The sequence below is a fragment of the Hirundo rustica genome, chromosome 4, assembly GCF_015227805.2.
Source record: "Hirundo rustica isolate bHirRus1 chromosome 4, bHirRus1.pri.v3, whole genome shotgun sequence".
Lineage (NCBI taxonomy): Eukaryota > Metazoa > Chordata > Aves > Passeriformes > Hirundinidae > Hirundo > Hirundo rustica.
In genome coordinates, this window is record NC_053453.1 from 38,821,587 (window position 1) to 38,839,577 (window position 17,991).

Sequence of the window (17,991 nt, forward strand, 5' to 3'; positions counted from 1 at the left end):
CACCCGCGGGAAACTTTTGGTCACAAAGGCACACCCAGACGGCGCTGGGCGGCGGGGACAGCTGCTCCCGGAGAGCACGGCCCCTTTAAATTCCAGCTGTGCGGCGGGGGGCAGCACCGCTGGCGGCTCGGCGCGGGGCTGGGGCCGGGGCCGCTGCCTGTGCGAGGCGGAGAGCAGCCGGCGGCGGGGAGCGCGCAGCCCTGCGCCCGGGGAGGCAGCGGCTCCGGCGCCGCGGTCCCTCGCGGAGGCGGAGAGGATGAGGATGGGTTCTGGCTTTTTTTTTTGCCTCCTCGCGACGATTTCCATAGTAACCTGATCGAGCGGTGCAATTTCGGAAACCGGGGTGGCTTTATTATTATTTTTTTCCTCCCCATTTTTTTCCCCCGCTTCATCCTAGCGTTCCCCGAGGAGTGCCAGCCGACAGGTAAGGTGCCCCGACCCCTCGGGGGTGTTCCCGCGCCGCCGAACTTCCCTGGGCGACAGCGGCCAGGAGCGGGGTCCTTGCCCGCGGGGCTCCGCGGTGCGCGGCCGTGGGCAGCAGCCCGGGGCCGGGGCCGCAGTCCGGTCATCTGCTGGGGGGGGGGGGGGGGGGGGCGTACGTCGGGGCGGGGTGCCGGGGAGCCCGGCGGGGGGGTTACCCCCGAGGAGTCCGCCGAGATCTTTTTACCCTCTTTGTTTGCTTGTTTCCCGAGAGGGTTTTAGTCTTCCCTTTGTTTCTCCCTCCTTTTCTTATTCCCCCCACTTCCACCCCCACCCCCCCCTTCTCCTTCGTCGCTCCCCTGCCTGGTTTCCTTCCTTGATCATCTTTCCTTCCCCCTCCCTTTCGTGAGGATGAGAAATCGCACGCACTAAACCTTAAAACCTACGGCGAGCGAGGACGCAGCCAGCCGGCTGCCCGCTCCCGCCGCGGCCGGTACCTGCCGCATCTCCGCTCGTCCCCTGCCCCTGGCCGTGCCCCCCGCCCGGAGCGCCCGCAGCCCTCTGTAGCCCTCTCTGTAGCCCTCTCGCTGGGGCGGGCAGGGGACCGCCCTCGCCGTCGCGTCGGAAAGGAGAGGGGCAGAGCCGCCCAAAGCATCCCCCAAACCGGGGTCCACGGTCTGGGTCCCCCGAGGGGGCAAAAAGCTCAGTGTGGAAACCTGTGAGCAGGTTAGTCTAGAAGCTTCTCCCTCCATGACCTGCTCCTTGCCTACCTGTCTGGACCCGTGCGGAGAACTTGGGGATGGGGGACGTATCTTGCCACTGCCTCGGCATTGGGTTGGCAAGGATGCTGATGGCCCCGTGAGTCCTGAGCCACCCAGCCCTGCTCCACAGCCTTCTCATGCAGCCATGCATTGTCTCCCCTTCCTGGGTGGGCAGCACGGGGAAGGCCCCAGCAGGTTTGGGTTAGGTGGTGAGGACCTAATCCAATTGCAATCATTCTTGGTTAGTAGTGCCATTGCTCTTGTCAGGTGGGAGTTGTTCACCAAGCAGGTCTCCAGTAAAACTTACTGTGGCTTGCCATCTTCTCTAGCTCTCTGGGTTTCATCCTGAAATGGTGTTTTTGACTGTGACCTTTTTTTTTTTTTTTTTTTTTTTTTTTTTTTTTTTTTTTTTCGGGGGGTGTGGGGAGGGGCTGGTTTGGGGTGTGCAGGGAGGGGGGAGTGTTTGTCATTTTTACATCACTTTGCACTGAGCACAATGAATAATTAGTCTGCTCAAGGCTTTTTGTTTCTGTCATAAGTTATCAATAATCATCTGGTGGTAAGATGATCTTATTACAGAAAAAGCCAAGTGTTCACTGAGAACAGCTGAAATACAAGGTCAATAACTCTTGGGTTATCAACAGTAAACCTGCTTTGCATATTTGAAGATGACGTATTTCTTTCAAAGTAAAGGCAACTTCAAGCCTTTGATGAGCTTTATTTTCAGTGCAAAACAGTCAACACAGAAAGCAAGCCTTGCTTTGGAGTAATCTACTCATCCTTAAACATCCCCAGACCTCATTTAATCTTTCTCTTTAGTGAAGGTGGACGGGAATTGCAGTCCTCTTAGGTAAGAAGAGTTTTTGTAGCCCCCAATATAAAGGTTGGTTTGTTCCTAGTGCCCAGCAACGGCTGCGGGCTTTCCAGACACAAAAGAAAGGCGTAGTCTGTGGCCTGAAGATCGTGCATGCTAAAAAGGCAGTCAGCTGGAGGGTATCACAGATCAACAACCAGCTCCGCCGCCGCCTGGTAACTGGCTTCATTCCGGTAAATGTAAGAGTTCAGCGAGACAAGTCATTTGTGCTGAGGTGCCGGTGGCTCTGAGGGGACTGCCGTAACCTTCGGGTCGAGCCTGGGGTATGAGGAGCCGGGGCTGCGAGAGAGGGAGCCTGGACAGGAGGAAGCACTGGGGGCAGGTGAGGCAACCTTTCCAGAGGAGGCATTGGATTACAGCACCGAAGCAGGGGAATTAAATATGAAAAGGGAGCAGGGCAGATAATTGACAGGGGAAGAGGTTATGCGGGGACTCAGAGCCTAACATAAAAAGCTTGAAGTAATGAGTTTAATCTACGAAATCTAGTTCTTAAATTGTATGCACTTGCCAATTAGCTAACCATTCTGCAAATCAGAATGGAATTCAGATTGTATCTTGGTAAATGTATTGACTCTGAAGTGCTGCAAGGAGAAAAAAATAATTTTCTCCTCTTTCCCCTACTGTGGGCTTTAAATATGAACAAAAATCAGATCTGAGAATTGAGGAACCTTTTAATGTACTTACTTTACTGAGTTCACATTCTATCTAGCCTAGACTGCCACAGTTAAAATCAAAAACCCCTATGGTAATATGACTTCAGGGGGCCAAATTCAGAGCAGTTAAAGGGCTTTTTACCAGTGAATATTGCCGTGTATTGTGAGGAGGGGTCACCATCAGTCACAGAATGGATTAAAGTGCAGGAGATGCGAGGCTGTTACCTTGCAGGGAGAAAAGCACTTACAGTATATTGAGGCAATCCATGGCCCTCTTGGGCTTCTCTAATAAACACTTAAACATTGCATATGTATAAAAAAGAGTTGCAGCATAACCTTTATTCTCCTGTATTAAAGAATGTTTTCATGTATGTATTAGTTTATGTGTCTCATAACAGCTTTCAAAATGGCTGAATGATATTAATTCAACTAAAAATACTATGAGAGAATAGCTGAAATTAGTTTGAATTTCAGTTTAAGAGAACTGTAAAAATAATGTCAGTTTTACTTCACTGGACAGCTAACTGCAGTAATTCATAGGAACTAACAAAAGCCTTCATAAAGCTATTGTTTTACCCAGATTTTACTGGTATGGACTTAGAAAAAGTAAGCATGAGTCAATGCCAGAAATTGCCACCAAGATCAGCACCCTGGGCAAGAATATTTACAGCTGTGTTTCAGAGTCTGGGAATGTTTGCTTTAGATGGCTGGCAGTACTGTGCTTTATACTGCAGAGGATCAAAAATTCATTATGTTTGATTGGTAACACAGGGATGTAATAATACAGTGTTTCTCATTTTCTTGGAGAAGTGTTATTTAATTTGTGCTAAATTTTGCAGTTATGTTCCACATTGAGATGGATCAGAGGTGTATGGCTGGGAGACATGTAGCTGGGTTTTCTAGCAGGGAATTTGACTTGCATTGATGCATATGCATTTTTTTTGTACTAGCCTCCTGTGGTATTGCCTGCACATGCTGATGAAATAATCTGCCTGAGAGCTGTTAGAATTTCTATGGAAGGAACTGGTTTGTTTATATGTAGATCAGTTATTACTGCAAAGATAAATGCATGCATGGAAAATTGTTACCACAGATGGATGGATGCTGCTTCTGAACACTAGGCCTCTTTAAGATAAACTTCATATATCATATCAGGGAAATAAGTAAGATGAGGGCAAAACCACTACTGTGGTTATTTATTACATTCTCCTTATACCAATCAGTATAATATACATTGCAAGGACCTGGTACTGTGCTTGTCATGAAAAGATTTGGGATTTTGTCAGTGTCAAATCAGACCCTTACCCACATTCTCGCTGTTTGGCTGACAGTCATTATAAGAAATACTGTGGTAACATTTCCTTGAAGACACATTTTGTAAAATACATAATATGTATTGGTAATTGCTCTATGTTTTGCTTGTACTCTAATGTTTCTTTTCTCCTCTTGAAAATGACTGCATAGAAATACCACCTCTTAGTTGTTTTTTCCACTTCCCTATCTATATTTAGAATTGTACCTATTTAATTGAGTGACAAATGTTCTTCTGGAAACCCAAAAAAGACATATAGGATAATGGAAGCGTGAGCTGTCTCCTCTTCTCAAGTGGACATTAGCAGACCGGAATTCAGCTTTGAGTCCCATCCCTTAGCGTTCCCAAGGCTCACCAGTTCTTGTTCTTGCTTTCAGTCATCTGGATTTGGACTACCTTGGGACATCACAGAAATGCTATGCAGGACAGAAGCATTTAAAAAGTCAGTCCTTCTTCTGACAGTGCTTCTTGGTCCTTGCTAGCTTCCCGGAGCACTGGTTTACATGTTGTCTGCATGCAAATCGGGCATCCTCTGGAGACAGCGTTGGATGGTGCAAGCACTAATGCTCCCTTCTGTGTAAATGTATCAGGAGGTTGTATGCAAAAAAGGCTTTTTCCAGGGAATCGTCTGAAATGGAGCCAGTGGATCTTGAGATCCGCTGAGTTTTGACTGTTAATTTTGTTTGACTGTTAATTGTGGATGGAGATGGTCAGCTCTCTCAGGAACAGTCTGCTAAATGTCACTTACTGCAATGACTGGTTCTCAGTGTTTAAGTGGAGTCTACAGAACTAAAGTTAGGCTCATGGCTCGACACTGTATTCTATTACATCAAAATGCAGTCATGACTGTTAGGTTTACTTGTACTGCAGCAGCGGGTGCTAAGCTCCAATTTGAAACAGTGGTGGTCCCAGCTGGTGCTTGGAGGGTAACTCACTGATGATACCTTTCAGGTGTAAACACTGAGAAGTAACTGAAAGTCAGTAAAGTAATAGTGTTAATAAAGAAAGTTAATATTTATACTGAACCAGAAAAGCATTTGCATAAAGTTAAAAAAAGCCTAAGCACTATTAAAAATTGTAAGAGAGAATGCTTGACTGAGAGCTGACAGAAATAGTAGCAGTTGCTGTTTCCCCAGATTTTAATCAATCTTCTGTCAGTGTCAAATAAAAAACATGAAATTTTTTTGTTATTTGGAACCATGCTCATAGAGAAATAAAATGTAATTCTGGAGCCCTTTTAATTGGGATGTCCTGCAGTGTACTAAATAATTTGATTGGGAGGCAAAATATATCAAATATGTTTACATGTCATAAAAACAACATGAGGTATTTTTGATATTAGACTTATTACATATGTAGCCTCTTTGTGAAAAATGTGCTGCTTCTCCCTGTGTTATTGACATTTTCATTAACAAGATGATAGATGCTGCTTGAAACTAAATGTTTTGCTGAAGACTAGTGGAATCGCTGTTTTAGGTTTGGGAAGAAATATCATCCATAAGGAAGATGCTACAATCTGTTAATGAAACATTAATTAAGTTTACAGTTATGAATATGAAATTATGGTGCAATTACCTTATTCTGGAGTCATTATTGTATTAAGACTTCTGTTCTGTTTATATTTGTCTTTTTTCATAGTGATGTCAATTAGCTCTTACAGTGAAATGTTACTTCTCCTCAAATGTGTGTAACATCTAACTTTTTCTGGCCAATTTGTTCACTTCCACCTTGTTTTTAAATAGATGACCATGTCTTTTTCTTTGTTGTATAAAATGCCGAGTAAATTGGAAAACCAATCCCAGGTAACAATGGCAACTTGGAAGAGCATGTCAAACCCAAAATTGTTTAATTGTTCATTATGAACAATTCTGTTTACTGCAGATGAATGGGTTTTATGGTAAAACTCCAGCTGGACTATAAAACTTTCATCTTTGGACTATGTCCTAATGTTTTGTTATTGAGCTTTAAAAATCAATAAAGCAGGGGGAAGTACATTAAACTGGCAAAAGTTAAAATAACGTTGACAAACCAGCAGTTAAAAATTGTTGGTGGAACAGCTGATGAATTTGCAGAAGAGCCTAAGATGATAAGGGTTGTTATGATCTATTTAAAACCATTGTGAATTCGTGCAGTATAGCTCTTCTGGAAGTAGCAAATCCAAATATTCTTACAGAAAGTCTTGACTCACAACAAAGCTGATTAGTCATCCAAGCCACCAAAATAGTTAAAGCAAGAGTCAATCTATTTGGAATATACACTGGAGAACTGATGCAGTTATTTGAAGGCATTTCAGCATGCATAAGGCGCTGAGTTACACTGTAAGCTATTAGGCAGTATGTGATTCCAGTAAAATCACTATTATTTAATTGTGAAGCTTTAGCTGCATGTTACAGACACAAAATCCTGTAGAGCTCATATATTTTGGGGCATGACTTCTTTAAGATATATCTGAGGAAACTGAAAAATATCATTCTGAAGAAGATAAGAAATGGGTAAGTGCATGCGATCCACTCAGTAAAAGTGAAAGAAAGTGAAGTATGTCATGTCTGTACTGAAGCACAGGGCGTTTCTGAAAGGTTTGTTTTGGGATGCAGGCTAGTTATTAAGAGAGAAGCAAACACACCAGTTTTAGGGAAAAAACCTAGCAGTGAGTTAGACTGGAGCAGTAATAAATGAACTAGGCTGTTACTTTTGAGGGTCTGTGAGGAATTTGTTTTTCTTCTGTGGCTAGATAACACTGTTTATGTAACCTGTTGTCCTTTTCTTGAGTATCAAAGCAGTCCAGTGGTTCTGTGTCACCATGATGCAGAGGTAATCAAAGCAAACCTTCAGAGACTGTCATAACATTGTCATTATTTTGGCAGAGCCTTGGAGATAATTTCAGCAAAGAGGAAAAGAAGCTCTGCATTGATAAGCAGGTTTCACTCTGGACAGCTGGGTAGAAATAAGCAGTCCCAAGCAGTTCGATACCAGCTTAAAACCACCCTGCTGAGATTTTTATTGCTAGCAGAATACAGTGCCCAGATCATGAATTACTTCTAAATGAAAGCAATGTCTGCTTAGCTTTTTTTCTCCCTCCCTCTCTCCAAGACCTCCTAGAATCTGTGCTAAAGCACATGGAGGAGAGAGTGGTGATCCGAGTTGGCCAGTGCAGCTTCACCAAAGGCAAGTCCTGCCTGACCAACTGAGGGACCTTCTGTGATGGAGTCGCTACATCTGTGGACAGGAGAAGGGGTACAGATGGCATTTATATGGATTTCTGTAAAGACTTTGATACAGTTGACCAAAACATCCTACTCCCTAAATTGAAGAGAGACAGATTTGATGGATGGACTGTTAGGTGGATGAGGAAGTGGCTGGATGGTCACATCCAGAGGGCAGTGGTCAGCAGCTCAATATCCAAATGGAGGTCAGTGACAAGGGGTGTCCCTTAGGGGTCTGCACTGGGTCCTGTACAGGTTAACATCTTCATTTATGACAGGGACGGTGGGATTGAGTGCACCTCAGCAAGTCTGCTGAGAACACCAAGCTGAGTGGTGCAGTTGACACAGCTGAGGGATGGGATGCTGACCTGAGGGACTGGACGAGCTGGAGAAACCAGCCCATGGGCACCTCATGACGTTCAACAAGGCCAAGTGCAAGGTGCTGCACCTGGGCTGGGCAACCCCCAGTGACAGTACAAGCTGAGGGATGGAGGAATTGAGAGCAGCCGTGCCAGAAGGAATTGGGGTACTGGTAGATGAAAAGCTGGATGTAACTAAAAAGCCAGTTGTATTCTGGGCTGCAACAAAAGCAGCAAGGCCAGCAGGTTGAGGGAGGGGATTCTGCCCCTCTTCTCTGCCATGGTCAGACCCCACATGGATCACTGCATCCACTTCTGGAGTCCCCAGCAAAAGAAAGACATGGACTTCTTAGAGGGGGTTTACAGGAGGGCCATGAGCTGATCAGAGGGATGGAGTACCTCATGTATGAAAACAGACTGAGAGAGCTGGGGCTATCAGCCTGTAGAAGAGAAGGCTCCATGGACGCCTTATTGTGGTTTTTCAGTACCTTAAGTGGCCTCCAAGAAAGATGGAAACAGATTTTTTAGCAGGGCTTGTCTGATAGGACAAAAGATAATGGCTTTAAACTAAAAGAAGGTTGATTTAGATTGGACATAAGGATGACTTTTTTTACAATGAGAGTGGTAAACACTGGGACAGGTGGCTCACAAGGGTGGTAAATTTCCCATTCCTAGAAAGTGCTCAGGACATTCTGAACTGAAAAGACATTTTAGTTAGTTTTTAATACCTGTCTACAAGGAGTTGAAAGAAAGGACTTCTATAACAAGTTACTATAAGCATAGTACAAGAAGTAGTAGCACATGCTCATACATGTAAGTATTTTCTCAATCCATGTTATTAATAAGCATATAAAGACAAAATGACAGTCTGCGTCACTCAGCTAGGTTTGGCTGGTAAATGGAAAAGTGTTGTGGGAGTCTTGCATGTGATAGTGGCACTAAAAATGATGCAAGTGAGCATTTGAACCTAATGTAGACACACTATTAGTTTGAATGACAATGTACTAATAACATTTACATCCACATTTTCTGTAGTGCCTTTTAAATTATGCTTGTGTCCTTGTGATTATTTTGTTATCTGTAGCTGCTCATTTTCATGGAGTCAGTTTTTAAACACTGACTTTTATACTGAGTCAGTTTTGACTAAAGCCTTGTAATTTGTTTTTTAAAGGTCTACCACATTAGAAACAAAACATAAATTTCTCTTATATACAATAGGTTGGCTGTAAGATAATTTTCTGTGATCTCATCCATAGAGGAATCAATAAAGAATTCTTGCTACATTCTAGCCCATTCCCTTGCTATTCATTTTGTACACCCTGATAGAAAATTAAACTCAAATACCTTTGATTTATTTACCTTTCATTTGGGGGAATTTACAAATATCTCTGTAAGTGAACTTTGTGGATCTACACCAAATACTGTATCTTTTTCTTGCATAGCATATTGCAAGTAATTTGCATTATGGTTAAAAACCAAAGCTCCTTAAATTATCTTGTGGATGTAAAGTAACTAATTTGGGGACAACTGGCTGACTACCTGGAAAGCGCTATCATATTCTGTGGTCATTTGGGGTATTTCATTGGTTTATTTCTTCATTTTTAAATTTATTCTTTGTTATCTGCCTTAGAAAGGTAGGCAACTGTACTGGTTACAACACTGACTAACAGCTTGAATGTTGAACAGCAAAGTAGTTAACAGCTTTCAATCTCTGTAAAGTAAAATCAGTTTTACTAGTTATTAATGCTCATTGCAAGAATTTGCTAGCATCAATGACATGATTAAAGACCAGATTAACACCAGGTGTGGGTCCATGAAATTCTCAAGTGTACAAATTTGCAAGCACTTTTTAAAGCATATATAATGATAAAGCTAAAGGCTGTTGTTGGCAATCTGCTCCACCCTAGCTTACTCATCCCCTGCTCATACTGATGAAAACTTCAGTGCAGTAACTTCATGGGACATAATTCAATAATGTTAAAATAGGATAATTTATTCCCTTCTATCTCACATTTTATTTTCTTCTATTAAATAAATTTCAGGCTCGGAAGTAACAAGAGAGTTGAGTTCGTGACCTGAATATAGCTGAGATTTACCTGCAGATTCCTTCCAGTCCCATCACATGTTCCTTCCATTTTCAAACTGCTGTTTTCTCTACTAATACCACATTAGTTTTTCATGCAAAGATTTTTAGGCCCTGAGTTCCCATCATTTTCATTTTATGATGATCAGTCAGTGCATGGAAGTCAAATCCTGATTTATTCCAGCCATTAGATAGCAGAGATTCTTGGGTATTTGGACTGCAAGCACTACATTTGACAGAAGCAGATGTTTCCGATGTTTCAACACACATATTTTGTAATCTTCACACAAGTCAGAGCCACAGAACTGGTATGTCCTTCCTCGAAGAATGAGAGGAGTAACTAAGGCTTCTCTCAGGAGGGAGAGGGAGGTGGCCTTAAGAGGTCCAACATGCTGTCCCTTACAGATAGAGTGGTCCTAGACTGATGTAACAATGACCTCAGAATCACCTCTTAGCTCAGTTTCTTTCTCTTGTAGGACCTGGACTGCCTGGCGTTTTTTCTGTAGCCCCAGTAGGAGAGTTACATATGCTGCAATACTAAATGAAGCTTGGTGTTAGGTGTCTTCCTGCTGCTTCATTGTTGTACGGGCACACAGGACTTCCAGTGTATGCCACCAAATACTGCATAGGCTAATGTTAGCCTAAGGTTAACTCAGTTATTTAAAATGCATATGTGCTGCTGATAAAGTTAGCACTATAGACCCTCACATTAATTTTCTGAAAATGTGTGGCACATTTTGAGAAGAAAAAGGGAAAAAAACTTTAAAAAATGCATTTTCAGAAGCAGTGCGTAATGGAAAGTTGAAGAGGGCCCAAGATGTTTGTTTCTGTTTCTTTTTTAATCCCACTTCTCCAAATTGCTGGATAAGAGTGTGTGTTTGAAAAAGTATGAATGTCCATTCCTAGCTGCACACATGTGCATTAGTTCCTACATGTACCCATGCTGTTTCAGGGAGCAGACAGGACAGAGCCAGTCTTGAGCTGCTTGAGGCATAATTCTCCTTCTACCCAACCCTCTCATCCGTGTCTCCTGTAAGATAAAATGACCAATAGTGTTAAGTGACCTATACTACCACTTTCCACGTTTAGACCCTGAAATAGATTTTCCGTGTGTCTGATGTGAAAATCCTGTCAATGCCTTACAACCTTTTGCCTGAAGCATGCAGGAGAGCAGATAGCAGATATGGAGGCGCTGGAGTTTAAAACAGAACAAATCTGTCTGCAATGCACCAGAACAAACACCTTTCCATATGGCAAAAAACGTCCTCCCCTGACAAATTTCTGGAGTTGGCCAAAGTAACCATAAAATATACATCCTGCTGCACATGTGAAGTACTTTCCCACTCAGGGTAACATCACTCCTCAACAAAAGAGTATTTAGCAATAAGGTTAACAGACTCAATACAGTGCAATACAATCAGGCCAGAACTTATAAGGGGACTTGTTTTGGACTTATATATTGAAGACTTACCTGTGGTTTTGAATATGAGTTGTCATCCGAGAGTATTCACTAGGAAGCTTGTCTGGATATAATCAGAGGTCAAACCTTTTTTTAACTACCTGCTAAAATCAAAGATGTTTAGCATAAGTTGCTACTCTTGAAGAGTAGTAATAAATTAGTCTTCCCCCCCCCCCCCCCCCCCCCCCCCCCCAGCGAAGTGTGTTTTCAGTACCGTGAAATTAAACCTAATGAGGAACTTGCAAGCTCAGTCTGTCCACCAGTCTTGATGTGCCAGGGGTTAGAGAGTCTCCTAACTGGGATATACAGGTGTTTAAATCTCACTGGTAGGGTTTTTTTCCCCCCTCTTTTCTAACATAATCGTTTAATGGAGTTTGAGAAATATTTTCTGAGTAAATAGAGTAGCCTTTGTTTTCACTGCTAAGAGGATGACTTGGGAAGAATCTTGGTTCTGTAAATACAAGTGATGATGTTAGAGATTTGCTTAGAATCATGAAGACAGTTTAGGGAGAATTAAAAAAAAGTCAGTATGAAAATGAAAAAGATGTATAGTACCAATATGTTCATTCTACCTTGTGGAAAAGAACAGAGGAAAAAAAAAAAAAATCTAAGTTATCTTGTTACCCTTTGGTACCTTATTGATATGGAAATGCTTTTGAAGATTTTCAAATACTGCTCTATATTTTCTAGATAGTTAGAGAACATACAGGAACAGTATCTGCTTTCCTCTCTTTGCTTGTTTGTTTGTTTGTTTGGGGGGTTTTTGGTGGGTTTTTTTTTGTTGTTGTTTTGCTTTGTTCTTTTTTTTTGTTTGTTTTTTTTTTTTCTTTTTTTTTTCATTTTTTTTTTTTCTTTTTTTTTTTTTTTTTCCCCAGTGACAATAATAGAACACTCTTTCAGAGAGGGATTATTTTGTCCTGGTTCCATCCCAGCTCAATATATATATTTTTTTTACTGAAGATTTCTGACAACCCTTGAGATAGCAATTTTAATTAATGGCCCAATTATTAAGAATATACCCACTCAGAGAAGCATTCTAAACAGCACAATTGTAAAGGTTAATTGTTCAGATATAATTAGAGCCATACTCTATCCTAAAAAGTGTTTGTGAATTTTTACAGTCACATTATTTAAATCATTTATATCTGTCTTGGACTAAAGCCATTATCTCTAAAATCAAAATCTCCTCCACAGACCTTGGTTATCCCCTTGATATGATATTTTTTTTGTGTTATGATGTCAGTGTCTTCAAGGTAATAGTGAAACTGGTCTCATTTTTAAACAAACAAACAAACAAAACCCAGGCAAACTCTTTAAAGGGAAAATGAAACAACAGCTTCTCTCTCGTGGTCATTCCCTTCAGACTTTGGAACAGAAGGCAAAGCCTGTTTTCTATGCAGCAATTTCCTGAAGATTAACTGCAAAATAATTACTACTTTTCAGCAGTGAATAAGTGAGACACAAGGCAAGGATAGTTGGAGGGGTGTTGAAAGACAGGGAGGAGGTGATGGTGTTAATGGAAAAGAAGTGGGTGGTAAATGCACATTAAAGACCCTGGGATATTAACCTTTGACTTGCACATGTTGTTTATTTCATTCTTGATTAATGTTTTTAAAATTTAGAAGGAAAAGCACCTTTTTGCCTTTTAAACAATGCACACCTTCAGTAAACAGTAAAACACTTTTTTTTTTTTTTTTTTTTTTTTTTAATTAAAAAAGGGAAAATCAAATTATGCTATTCGGGCTCCCAGCCATTTGACTGCATTTATAGCAGCAGTTGATGGCCTCTTATTTGGAGGCTGTGTGGTTTCATTGGGAGTGCAACACATGCTGCATTCATCCAGAGGATTAACTGAATTCTCTGAATCAGGAGGGTGACCTTGTCAAGCACAATGTATTTGGAGATGTGAGGTATTGGTTCTCCTTGCTTTTTAGTGAATTTTGGTGTTCAGGCTTCTTTTTTATTATTTTTTTTTTATTATTATTCCTGAAATTTGTAGGCTAGCTGATTCATGTTCCCTTTCTTATTTATGTTTTTGTGTGAGTACTGACAGTGTTCTTAATGTGACAAGATGTCATTATCTTCCAGATACTCGTGAAACCAATGTTTTATCCTAAAAAACCCCTAAACAATGAGTAATAGACAAAATTCTGCCTCTGCCCCTGTAGGGTCCTGCTGCTTCCCAATGGAAACCACTTGCAAGAATCCAGTTTTCTTCTAAACACTCAGTCATACATTGAGAAAGGCTAGCTCTAGGATGGATGAATTGGTCTAACTACTGCTCTGCTGACAGTCATTATATTTCACATTTTAACTCACAGTAATAAGTAAATTGTCATCTATGTATGTGACCTTGTCATATTTCCAGAGCTGAATCAGTGTGATCAGTGCAATTAACTTGATATTGGTATTTAACATGACCCCCTTAAAAAAAAAAAAAAAAAAAAAAATCAAATTCCCACTTTCAGTGTGGCGTATTAAAGAACAGATTTTTTTAAGGTTTTTGAAGGTCTTTGGGTACCAGGTTCCCATTGAATTATACAGTTTTCTGCTGTAGCTGTGAAATTTAAAGGTCTTGAAGGGGAAACAATCTTCATTGTCATCCAATCCTTAATCCAGATTTCTTTTTGCAATACAGCATGATATATATATATACACACTGGTTTTTTCTCTAGATTTTTTCTCCTTGCATTACATGACTGAAATGTCTTCTACATATTCACCTACAATGAGCTTTGGTTTGAAAAATCAGCATAATGAAATGTTTTTTACTGTTGTAGACTTTAGTCTGTTTGCATAGCATGCAGTTTTATTTCTGTAAACATCAGATATTCATATCTGTTATTTATGTAAATTTCTCTGCTGCTATAGATTTGCAATCTTTGCATATTCTCTATTGAACTTTGATTATGCTGTTTGTAAAACACAGACAAGAATTTAAAGCCCATTCCTGGTGATGATGAAGCATTTTCATGCTTCTCAGAAGTGTACTTAATCTTTTAATTTTTCAGAGGTGGAATTTAAATAAATACATCTGGAAAGCTGTCTGAATGAGATTGTTTTTGTTTCTTAAGGACCTTTCAGTAAACGTAATATGACTGAAAAGAGCTGTTGTGTGTGGGAGTAGTGGTGTTTGAACTGCTGATTGCTGCCAAAGGTTACTGGAGTGAAGACAAATGAATCCTTCAAGGCAATTAAAAGTAATATAATTGATGAAACAGAAGCTGCTAATCCCTTCCAGTTTCATATAACTTAAGACTTAGGGCATCATGCCAGATACATAAGCTGCAGAGAAGGTGAAAGCCACTGCTAGAAGTTTTGTACAAATAGTGTGTCTTTTGGGGAGGAAGGAGTACAGGGAGCATTTCACACTAATGCTCTACGCACTCCAGTGGCCCCCTGTTCAACTCAGAATACACTTTGAGGTTCTGATCCTGCTGTTCTTAATGGACTAGGGCCTGTTTGGAGATACCTTTGCATTTTCAGCCAGGATGCACAGGTTTAACAAAGAAGCTGCTGTCATTACAGCACGGTTTGAAGCTGGGAGCCAAAGGCTGAGAGTACTTCAAGCATGGCTTGAGCGACCAGCAAAGGTGAGAGTAAACCTGCTTATGGCATGTTGTGAAGACCAGAATTCTCCCTATATATCTTCACTCAGCAGAGAGATCCAAATTAGTTTAATTCTCATAATAGGAAAGAAGTGAAAAGAAGAAAAGGGTGAAGTGGTAGGATAAAAAAAATGGCAGTAAAAAAAAGCCAGGGGAATGTAATAAGCATGTGCTGTTCTGGAAAGCAGGCTGATTAAAAAAACAAACAAACAAACAAACAAGACAAACAAAAAAACCCCACCAAAAACAAACCCAAAAAACAAACAAAACTTTCTGCTATTAATTAAAATAATTTGCATCCGAACAACCTTAAAATAGATGTATTTCCTATCTTTAAAAAAAAAAAAAAAGGAAAGAAGAAAGAAACCATCTCTGATTTTTTTTTCAATTTTGGTGTTTTTCTTTTAAGATAAGACTTGCATGTTGTCTCATTTCAGATATCAGTTTTTGTGCTCTTACAAAAGTGCATGTAAACTACTGGGTAGTTGAAGGGTCATCACTTTAGGTCTGCTAAGAGCAGTGCAGTTTCTTTGTTAGCAAAGAAAGATTTAAGAGGAAAGAACATCTGAATCCAGAGGTCGGAGCATTCCATTGGTAGAAACTGTTGCTGCCCTAAGCAGGTCAGCTGAACTTTTAATATATAGAATTTTGAGCTTACTGTGCCACAACCAGATCTTGGTTCTGTAATATTTTGTACTATGCTTCCACTTTATATTTACACATAGTCAAAAAAAGGATCAGGTTAGGTAAGCCCGTGTAATTGGTAAATGTCCATGTAAATCAATCTTGGCTCTCTGTAGATTTGTTGCTGTAGATGGAACTCAGGAAAAGATAGTGGATACAACTGCCTCACTCTCTGTGCCAGGTCAGTGGGATGTGGACATCGAAGTCACTTTCAGATTCTTAAATATTATGTATTTCCACACTCAAAGAAGCGGGCTTATAGAGCAAAGCAGGTTTTTTTCTCTGAAATTCAGCACATTTTTACTATAGCTAATCTATGAGGGAATTAATACTGTGGGAAGCAGGTATTTATATTGCTGTCCATTTATGCAGCATGTGCTTCTCCTGTAACATAGGGGTTCAGGGAATCTAAAATGTCTTTAGTTATATCAACTGTGGTTTCTTGAGGTTTCCCAAGATAATATTAAGAGAAAAAGCTCACATGGCGTTCATCTTTATAATGATCTCTTCTCTTACCCATTTTCTTCAAGGAATTTCTCTAGGCGTACAAATAGGTCAAGGCAATACATCATATTTAAAAATAGACCTCAGAGCAGAAGTTTGCAAAACGCTTTTCATCCTCATCCATCTCCAATCTGACCATCACTCATAACTTTTTCTCTACTAAGGACATCTCACATTGTGGGCATATGTGCTGCGCCTTCAGCCTCTGATCCTCAGGTCTGTTAGCTCCAGCACTGTGGTGCCAAATTGGTACTTGTTAGCCATTGATATCCCTGGAAGATCACATTGTCATTGCAGGACTGAGTACCTGAGTCCTTCAGAGAAGGAGTACTATCCTACAGCAAGGCTCTCTCAGTGTCACTGGGGCTACAGTGGGTGACAATCCAGGGCTGTGGCCCTTGGAGCCGGGGTGTGTGCTCAGGTTTGCTGTACAGCTGTGTCTGCAGCGCTCCCCACTGCTGCCCATGCAGCTTCACTCTGACCCTCTCCTCTCTCCTATCTGCTCCCTGGGACATGCCCCTGTGCTGCACCTCACTTCCATGTATACAATGGGAAGGTGATTTTCTAGTTCCAGGCAGTTGCACTGATTGTGGGCAATACAATTGTTTCTGAAGGCAATCATCTTAGAAACCTGCCTGGAAAGATGTGCAAGTGCTCTTGGCTGAGGTCAGACAAAGTCCAGTTTTCCCTCTCATTGTAACTCCCTGTGCGGCAGTGGCAAAAGTTGGGGACAAAGCAGTGAGGCACTATGAGGAAAATACTATTAACGCATGCTGAGCTAAATGCTGGAAGCTGTTACCTGGGATATTACCTGGAGCACAGAGGTTGCATCAGGTGCCCACAGCGGTGCTGTGTCCCAGGGAACCCACCATCCAAACTTTCACAGAGATACCAAAGTAACAATGATCACAAGAATAGTTGGAGAGGGCGATGGGGTAAAGGAAGAGAGGTTAAGCTGGGACACAGGAAGAAAGGGAAATGGTCTTCTGCTGGCAGAGGATAGACTGGACCAACTACTCATTGTATAAGGCAATGGGACAAAAGACTTGGTAGAATGAATGGTGTCTAATTTTAGCAGAAAGAAAATTGCTTCTGCATCTTTTACACAAGCAGGGGAGTGCTATACATCTTTGTTTAAAATTAAGGATTCAATCTAGCTATCCAGGTTGGCCAAAATGCCAGCAGGTTCCATGGATATCTTTAGAGAGAGAGTGACTTGGAGATGTTGTGCCTGTGTCCTTTCTACCATATATCATAATGTCCTGGCAGCTGCAGCATGTTCTGCAAACGCTGAGGATCGTGGGGACGTCATGAGACACCCAGGGGAGGGTGTCATTTCCCCACCTGTGTCGTGCAAGGCCTGGACTTCACTTTGGGACAGCAACACTAGGTCTCATTGCAGTGATGTGATGGGGCAAGGCAGGGGGCAGATCCCCAGCCAATCTGGATTTCAGTCTCAGAGGTGACAGTGCCAGCTGCGTGCACCAAAGTTGTTATCTTGTTACCATAACAACGTGGCACATCCTCTGCAGTCCAGGCACTCTATGCCTGGTGTGCAATGCTCAGCAGTTGCTCTGACAAGATTCACTTTTATTTTATTCCTGTGTTTTCTATTGTTTGGGGTAGAGAAGGAACACAGCTGTTGGGTTTTGACGCATTTTGCCAGCTTGTCCTAAAACTCCCGGATACAAGGAACCAGAATATCCAGGTGGCACCTTTTTGCATTCCTGTTGGAAAATAAGTGCATAGCATGTGTATATGCATGGACAGAAAACATATACAAAAAGCAATTTAGCATATCCGGGAGTTGAATATTACAGTTATTTGTTTTTGAGTTTTAATCACTGTTAGTAATAGAAAATATTGCTGGGATTTTAATAGTGTGGTGTCCCCATAGTCTGAAGGGACTAAAAGTTGGCCTGCTGTATCAGTAATGTGACAAAAAATATTAGTGCAGACCATTCTTCAGTATAAACTTTAAACCCTCCAGGTTTTTTTTTTTTTTTTTCCTAAAGGGACAGGGTCAGGAATAACATGCAAACAATGCCTTTTATTCTCTGTGCTTAGTCTG

The 17,991-nt window shown here is 41.3% G+C and overlaps 1 protein-coding gene across 1 annotated transcript in view; it reads left to right on the forward strand.

Moving 5' to 3' along the window:
• The first annotated feature begins 246 nt into the window (after positions 1-246).
• NAV3 (neuron navigator 3) overlaps positions 247-17,991 on the forward strand; it is a 546,625-nt gene continuing 528,880 nt past the window's right edge. Inside the window, exon 1 of the mRNA XM_040061191.2 lies at positions 247-424. The gene's annotated coding sequence lies outside the window, so the exon portion shown is untranslated. The remainder of the gene's footprint in view (positions 425-17,991) is intronic.